Below are 8,828 nucleotides of genomic sequence, written 5' to 3' on the forward strand. Positions count from 1 at the left end.
ACTGAATATCATGGTGCTATAAGAAATGACAAGCAGGACAATTTCAGAAAAACTGCTGCATAGTGAAGTAAACAGAATCAGAACATTGTACACAGTAACAGCAATTCTGTTCAATGATCAACTGTGAATAATTTAGCTCTTCTCAGCAATACAATGATCCAAGACAATCCCAAAGTACTAATGATAAAACATGCTATCTGCCTCTGGGGAACGAAGTGATATTGATTGAATAAAGACCAAAGCATGCTGTTTTTCACTCTTATTTCATTTTTGATTCAAATCTTCTTGTACAAAATGACTAATATGGAATTAATTGCACATGTATAACCTATCTCTGATTGCTAACCTTTTCAGGGAGACAGAAGGGGTGGGAAAGAGGGAGGGAGAGAATTTGGAACTCAAAACTGTACTTTTTTTGCTTTTTGTGCAAGGCAATGGGGATAAGTGATTTGCCCAAGGCCACAAGCTAGGTAATTATTAAGTGTCTGAGGTTGGATTTGAACTCAGGTACTCTTGACTCCAGGGCAGGTGCTCTATCCACTGTGCCACCTAACCACCCCGAACTCAAAACTTTAAATAAAAATTTGAAAAACGATACTACCCGGACGAAAGGATGTCTGGCATAGGATTAAGAAAGAAAAGCTAATTAGTCAGGTGACTAATAGAATTATGTTCAAAACAAGTTTCTATAACATTTCCAATTCTTCTTCTTTAATTAAAAAGAAATCTCTAAATTAGTCCTTGTCTCTGATTTATGAGGAGTGACCTGGCTTCTGCAAATGCTACTTTTGTAGGTTAAGTCATAGAAGATTCAGCAACTTTGTCCTAATTTTTCCTTTTATTTCAAATAATCAATTTTAACACAACAGAAAGAAATCTAGCCTCTGGATCAAGCAAACAAGTTCAAGGATCTATTGTATTCCTAAATGGATTAAAAGATGAATGAGAATTATGAGAGCAGAATTTATGTAGCACAGTGAAAATAATAAGCAGAATTTTAATCTGCCATGGCAAGACTCAACAAATAGACAAAAGAGATAGCAATAAATTGGGAATACAAATATACCCAAGTAAAGGACAATATGCTTATGATTGCAAAAGAGCCTTTCCTATGTAAAAACCAGAGCACTGATCAAGTGACTAGTGACCACACATCGACCTGGATCACACTACCTTGGAAGCAATGAAAAATTGTAGACCTCTGGAACTAGCTCTGAAAACAGCATGCAAAAAAGCCTGAAGCCTGGGACACTGCCTCCCACCCTCAGATGAGCAGAGTTTAATTGTAACATAAAGTTCAAAGTAAAAAAAAAGCCTGGAAAAATGAACAAACAACAACAAAGAACTTTACCATAAAAAGATACTTTGGTGGTAAAGAAGACCAAGACATAAACTCAAAAGACAGCAGTGTTAAAAGAGCTACAACAAAAGCCTCAAAGAAAAAAAAATTCTAATTGGACACAAGCCCAACAAGAATTCTTGGAAAACTTAAAGAAAGAGTGTGATTAAAGAAAGTGATTAAAGAAAATTATGAAAAAACAGGTTTGAGATTGAAGGACAACAAAAATATATCACCTTAAAAAACAAAATTTGTGAAATGTAAGAGGCATATAAAAATTGGTTGAAAAAAATAAGTCCTTAAAAATCTTAAGTGATGGGGCAGCTAGGCAGCACAGTGAATAGAGAGCACTGATCCTGGAGTCAGGAGGACATGAGTTCAAATGTGACCTCAGATATTTGATACTCATTAGCTATGTGAACTTAAGCAAGTCACTTAACCTTGCAACGCTCCCCCCCAAAATCTTAAGTAATCAAATGAAAAAAAGTAGTACACAAATTTGCTGAAGCAAATTCGTTAAAAAGCAGAATTGGCTAAATGAAAAATGAGATACAAGACCTTCTTGAAGAAAATAATTCTTTAAAAATTAGAATTGGGTATCTGGAAGCTAATGATTCTATGTGACATCAAGAAATAAAACAACTTCAGAAGAATGAAAAACTAGAATAAAATATGAAATATTAAAAAACAACTGACCTGAAGAATAGATCATCAAGAAGAGATAATTTAAGAATTATTGTACTACCTGAAAGCCATAATAAAAAAAAGAGTTAGACTGCATATTTCAAGAAGTTGTAAAGGAAAAGCGGCCTAATATCTTAGGTCCAGAGGGTAAAATGGAAAGATTTCACCAATCACCTCCTGAAAAAGGTTACAAAATGAAAACTTCCAGGAATAATATATTGAAATTCCACAACTCCCAAGGCACAGATAAAATATTGCAAAGAAATCATTCAAATATCCTGGAAATCATTCAAATATCATGGAACTGTAGTCAAGATCACACAAAATTTACCAACTTCCATCTTGGAGCAGAGGGCTTGGAAGCCCAGAAGGCAAATGAGCTATGATTATAAACAAGAATATCCTAGCAAGTAAAACCGAATATAATGCTTCAAGAGAAAAACTGAAAATTTAATAAAATAGAGGATTTTCAAGCATTCCTGATGAAAAGGTCAGACCTGAATGTGGCAAAGCACCTGGTACTGATTCTATTACACCTGAGATTTACAAGGTGGGAGTCCATTGCTCATACAAAAGTTGAGTGAAATTTTCTAGATTATATGACATAAGGAGGTTATCCCCCAGGAATTTAAGAATGTCTCCATTTTCCATGTTTCTCTCTTAGTCATCACTGACAAGATTCTTGCCAGTGACCTCCTCCATAGACAGAGACTTCACCTGGAAGATGATCACTTTCCTGAGAGCTAATATGGCTTCAAGAAAGGGCTGAAAACAGTTGATATGGTGTTTGGTGCTTGACAACTCCAGGAAAAATGCCAAGAGCAGGACAAGGGTCGGTATTCAACATTTGTAGATCTGACTAAAGCTTTTAATACTGTCAGTCATGAAAGTTTATGGAAAATTATGTTAAAATTTAATTGTTCAGAGAGGTTCATTAGTATTAGTATTGACAATTTCATGATGGTATGCTTGTCTAGTTCTGCATAGTGGACAATGCTCTTGCAATAACCTGGTCATCAGTGGAGTGAAACAAGGTTGTGTCCTTGTTCCTATGCTTTTTTTGCAAGGCAAATGGGGTTAAGTGGCTTGCCCAAGGCCACACAGCTAGGTAATTATTAAGTATATGAGACCAGATTTGAACCCAGGTACTCCTGACTCCAGGGCCAGTGCTTTTATCCACTGTGAAACCTAGCCACCCCTGTTCCTATGCTTTTTAGCGGGATGTTTTCAGACCTTCAGTGGAGATAACCACAACATCAAGGTCAGCTACCACACTAATGTTAAATACTTCAACTTAAAAAAGACTTCAAATTAAGACCAAAGTGGAAGGAGTATTGGTGCATGAGCTTTTGTTTGCAGATGATGCCCTCCATGAAGCCTCTGAAGCTGTGAGGCAACAGAGTATGGATCGATTCTTTACTTCTGGGACTGACTTTGGCCTAACAACACCAAGAAAAAAAACAAACTACAGGTGCTCCATCAGCCAGCACTTCACCATCCACATGTGAAACCATTGGTTACAGCAAATGGAGAAGTTTTTAATATGTGGATAAGTTCACTTACCTTGGCAGTATACTTTCCCAGGAGACACACATTGATAATGATGTTGACACATGCATTGCTAGAGTTAGCTACTGAATTTGGAAGGCTCTGAAAGAAAATGTGGGAAAGAAGAGGTATTAGACTGACTATCAAATTGAAGGTTTATGAAGCCCTTGCACTAATCTCATCATTGTATACTTGTGAAACCTGGACAGTCTACCAGGGCCATGCCAGGAAATTGACTTGCTTCCAATCTTAGGAAGATTGTGATGATCACCTGGCAGGAGAAGATACCACACACTGAAGTCCTTTCTTGAGCTAAACTGCTAAGCATTCAAATGTTACTACAAAGAGAGTTAGGCCGATGGACTGGCCATATTATGCAAACATCAAATGAATACTTGCCCAAAAGACTATTTTATGGAGAACTTACACAGAGCAAATGCTCATAGGAGAGTCAGAAAAAAACAATACAAGGACACTTTCAAGATCTCTCTTAAAAACATTGGAATTAATAATGCATCATGAGAGCACAAGCATAGGACCACCTAGCATGGCATGCTCTCATCAGAAAAGGCGCTGTCCTCTCTGAGCAAGGCAGAATGGAATCAGCTCTAAGGAAACATGAGATGTGTAAGTTTAGAGCACCCATCCCAAGTGTTCACATGGGCTATTTGTGCCTTATCTATGGTAAAGTATTCTGAGCTCATATTGGTCTGATCAGCCACAGATGGACACACTCTAACATAGAGATACCATTTTGGTCCTCTTTGATATCAAAGGACAAGAACCAATACAGCAGTATATTAGTGTTCCCTAAAAAATATGAGGAATACAGAGAATCATGGAAAAAACTAGACATTTCCTTCAGTTAGAACTAAGGACACAATATGAATTCTATAATACAGTAAATAACAACTACAAAACAATTGAAAATAAATGTTGCAAAATTGTAAAGAACGAATACTCGATTTGACCTTAGGGCTTGAAAGTGTGAGGATTTACAGAAAACTGGTACTTAGCTTCGTTTCTTATGCAGGAAAGCAAAAAGGCAAAAACAAATACCCCAATTATGTGGCAACACAGACAGAGAGAGATTAGACTATGCTGGACCAGTTATTCACATGAGGGAGACACGCTCAGAATGAACAGAAAAATTTTATACCTAAAAGAAGAATAGGTAACAATGCTAGATATGGGAAAGGATATGCCTAATCAGACCCAGATGTGGTGGAAAAATTTCCCAATCACTTATCCATACCAGATTCGGTGGGGGTGGAATTTCTCAGATATCTCAGAAATGGAATGCACAATCACTACAGTTAGTCAGAAGCACTGTCCAATCAGAAGCTGTGACCATTTATACATTTGACATAGGAGTAGAATGAACCAGGACAGGAGGAAAGTACAGGCTATCTGTCATTGTTTAAAGAGTTTCCAGAGGAACTTCTTGCAGACAGTGAACCCAGTCGAACAGATTCCTAACTTGATACATGACACGGATGACTGTAAATCTTCTGAATATCTTCAATCAGATGGTCAGTGTTTGGTTTCATAGAATTCATCTTAGTGTTGGACCTTTTGAGTGTTGTCCACCTACATTCAAATGTTAGGAAATCCACACATTCCATCTTGACTGGTCAGCAGGAAATCTGGGCTATAGGATTATATGTGGATTTGCCTTCATGTCCTGGATGTTCCAGCTAATTGGATTTCTTTGAAAGACTGAATAGAGGGGCAGCTAGGACCTGAGTCCAAATCTGACCTCAGACACTTAATTACCTAGCTGTGTGACCTTGGACAAGTCACTTAACCCCATTGCCTTGCAAAAATAAAACACCGAATAGAATTTTCATAGGCAGTTCCACCATCCACTGTGGCAATAGTGGTAGCTAAGTACTATTTTCCTAGAACAGAATGGTAGGTGACTGGGTAGGATTGTAAAATGACAATTACAGGTTAAGTGTATTGAGAATACAAATGAGATCCCTAAAAATAGGAATTGAAGTGTAGAACTAGTATTGTGGAATTGGTGAGCCAAAGGCTCACTAAGAAATTGGAGATGCTTCTAACTGGGTCTTGGTCATCCAAATATTAGGAGCTTGTCTGACAGGTGGCATTGAGATGGGAAATACAAGAAGGAGATAATTGGCAGAGGGCCAAGATGTTGGCTCAAGGAGGAAACAGATACAGTGGCGGGTTGCAAATTGATTGGAAATGAGGAAAATGAATTTGGGGTAACTCACAGAAGGATCAGATGAAAGTGTCTTGTAGCAAGCCTAGCAATAAGTGAGGTTGGCAGCCCAAGCAGTGATGTCAGCAAGGTGAATATAGAGGTTGTGACAGTGGTCCCAGAAGGTGCTGTTAGGTGAGAATACAGTCTTGCCAAAATGTCAGTAAGAGGGGGTGAATGGGAGAGTAAGTTATTTTGTTACAAGTACATTGGTCATGGAAGTACATATGCTAATGTGTAAGGAAGTGTGAGGAATCTACCCTAGAGATAGAACTGAACTGGGTCTTGATGAATTGCTTGGATTTTCTCTTCAATCTGTTTCATCTGGCCACTAGGATGGGGGTAGGAATGAGGAGATTAGAGGTTATTGGAAGAGTGGGATTGGGTTATATGGAATACTGGCCTCCAGTAAACTGGTTTGGTCAGGTCCTTGATTACTAGGTGACTATTGGCTTGAATGGGAATTGCTGGGGTGGTTATGTCTTTGTCCTGAGTTTCTAAAGTTTGGCCTGATTCTGAGGTGGCAGGTTGATTTTGCTGCAGCTTGTTTCCAGAGTGGACCTAATTAAGGTTATAGAACCAAGCTCTCTTTGGGCTCTGGTTTGGAGACTGATATTTGTCTGGGCTTCCCCTGGAGTTCATATTTCTGGACTGAGACTGAACTGGAAATGTAATTGAGGTGGCAGGGCTAATTTTGAGCAGGAGTTGAGGCGCTTGATTGATTCTGATTGAGCCCTGCTGGCTGTTGGACCCAGATTGGGGTTAGCATGCTAAGGATCTGGTTGTTCTTCACACTGCGTCTTCCCCCCTCCCCATGTTATTTCTTGTTGTTCCATTTGCTTTTGACACCAGGTCAGATTCAGGACCTGAGACAGATCTCTGGGGGGTGGAGAAAGGGAAGGATGGTAGCTGGGGTCGGGGTAGGGGAACTACAACCACAGAAATGGAGGCCATAATGATTGATGGATGATCAAAGAGGTAAAGGCCAGGAAAGGAAAAAGGTGAGGATGGGTTTTCCACTGCTAGAGTCCTGGATCAGAGACTATGGGAATCGCCCAGGTGGAGGGTGAATAAGGACTCTAGGGGGCTTGATTTGGGATCTTTCCACTGAAGTTGAGGACAGGGAACTTGGATTACTAGAACCACAGGGATATAAAAGTCCTCCTCTGAATGTTTTTCTATGAAGTCTCTGTCATTAGAAGGACAGTCTGTGAGTCCTCTGGGTAACTGTTAAAAGCCTACTGGTGGCTGACTAGTTAATTGTGCCTCCTTTCTTCCCATGGTCATTGGGAGCTCTCCAAAGTACTGGGAACAGTGCTGGTATGGGTAGGTGAGGACTTGGTTTTAAAGGAGTGATAAGATCAGAGATAAAGGGGTGGAGTTCATTTCTTTATTTTCCAGTAGTGGGTTCATCATGGTGAGCCATGTCCATTTGGATTGTGGCACTGGAAACTGTAGTACTGATTCTATCAGATATGGTCATTATATAGTGAGGGCAAGAGATTACCTATGGGTCACACAGTTTGGCCTTTAAATCCTCATCTTGGAAGTGACAGTGCCATATAAACTTGGCACTGGGGTCCTGAAAAATTCCTCCTCTAGGAAGAAGACTGGAATGAAGAGAACTAATAAGGCAAGAGAAGTTGTTCCAGAATTTTCTTGTGTAGATAGAAAGGCATATCCAAGGTGGGGAATTTTTTAAGTCTTAACAGAGCTTGGAAGAGGCTTTTAGGCCTCTCTGTGGTCATGCAGTGATTTGTAACAGAAGGGGTGACCCAATGCATCATGAAACAGGCAAGAAACATATTCAATCCACTGGGCATGTTGATGTTGCTCTAATTGCTGCAACTATTAATAATTATAAGATCAGGAGCAGGGGTCAATGCATAGTTTGTATAGGTATGGGAATGAACTTGCATGAGGGGGTTGCCAGTGTTGGTTGTACAATCAGTGATGTCATAGAGTAACCGAATTCAGGCAACAACCAGTAACTGGAGAAGTTTGTAGTGGGTATAGTGAAGTCTTGGGAGAGGTTCTGGGAGCAGTGGGTCCTAGAGTGATAATTTCTATTTCAATAACTATAGAGTGAGAGGTTTAAAGTCCTTTTGATTAGCCAAAATGTCAGTATGAATATGGATCATTTCTGCTTAGTCCAGGGCAGTTTTCATTGGTCTCTTTTCCCCTAAACTATCAAAAAGTCCTAAGAGTTGACTTATTTATCTTATAGCCAGAATATTCCCCCTCCTCCAACTTTTGATTCTTGAACACTGATGGGGGGAAACAAAAGTATCCAGGTTCCATCTTCTCTTCTTGGAGGAGGGTGAGAGGTTGTCCATCCCAGTGCAATTCTTTTACTCTGTCTTTGAAGGAACTGGTTGTGCATTGAGATAGGGATCTCATAAGGTCTGACACTTAGGTGGCAGGGTACAGCAGGAGTGAAATTAGGCCATTTAGGGCTCTAGGAACCAATCAAGTTCATTTTTGAAGTCCATCATATCTTTCAATTAGTTCAGCAGTCTGAGAGTGGTACAGGAAGAGGAATAACACAGCATATGTCTTTGAAATCTTTCCATTCTTGGACCTTGGAAGTGAAGTGAGTCCCTTGGTCAGTGTATGACAGTTGAGGGCCAAAGAGAACCACATTTTTCATAAGATTCTATATCATTGAAGTTCCGGGGTGTTCATTATCAAAATAGCATGTGTGTAGCTTCAAAAGAATTGGGAGGATGTAAAAAGATCTTGGAATGGAGCTTTAAGTCTATGTTTCTAGGGGCTGAGGGAATATTTCATTAAAAAATCCCTACTTAAGTGGCCAATACAGTATTGTGGTAGAGGTCACAATGGGTAGAGTAGTGGAATCTAACTCTTTGTGTTCTTTGTGGGTTCAGGGGTTTATGGGTAACAATCACTCTGGCAATGTCATCAATCAGTATTAAATTTGGAGATGGGGTCTTCCCTCCCAGAAATATGTAAAACCCCCATGTCAGGAGACTCAGACAGCTATACATTCCCACAGATACTTACCCCAGG

Source organism: Macrotis lagotis, chromosome X, assembly GCF_037893015.1.
Source record: "Macrotis lagotis isolate mMagLag1 chromosome X, bilby.v1.9.chrom.fasta, whole genome shotgun sequence".
In the NCBI taxonomy this organism is placed as follows: Eukaryota; Metazoa; Chordata; class Mammalia; order Peramelemorphia; family Peramelidae; genus Macrotis; species Macrotis lagotis.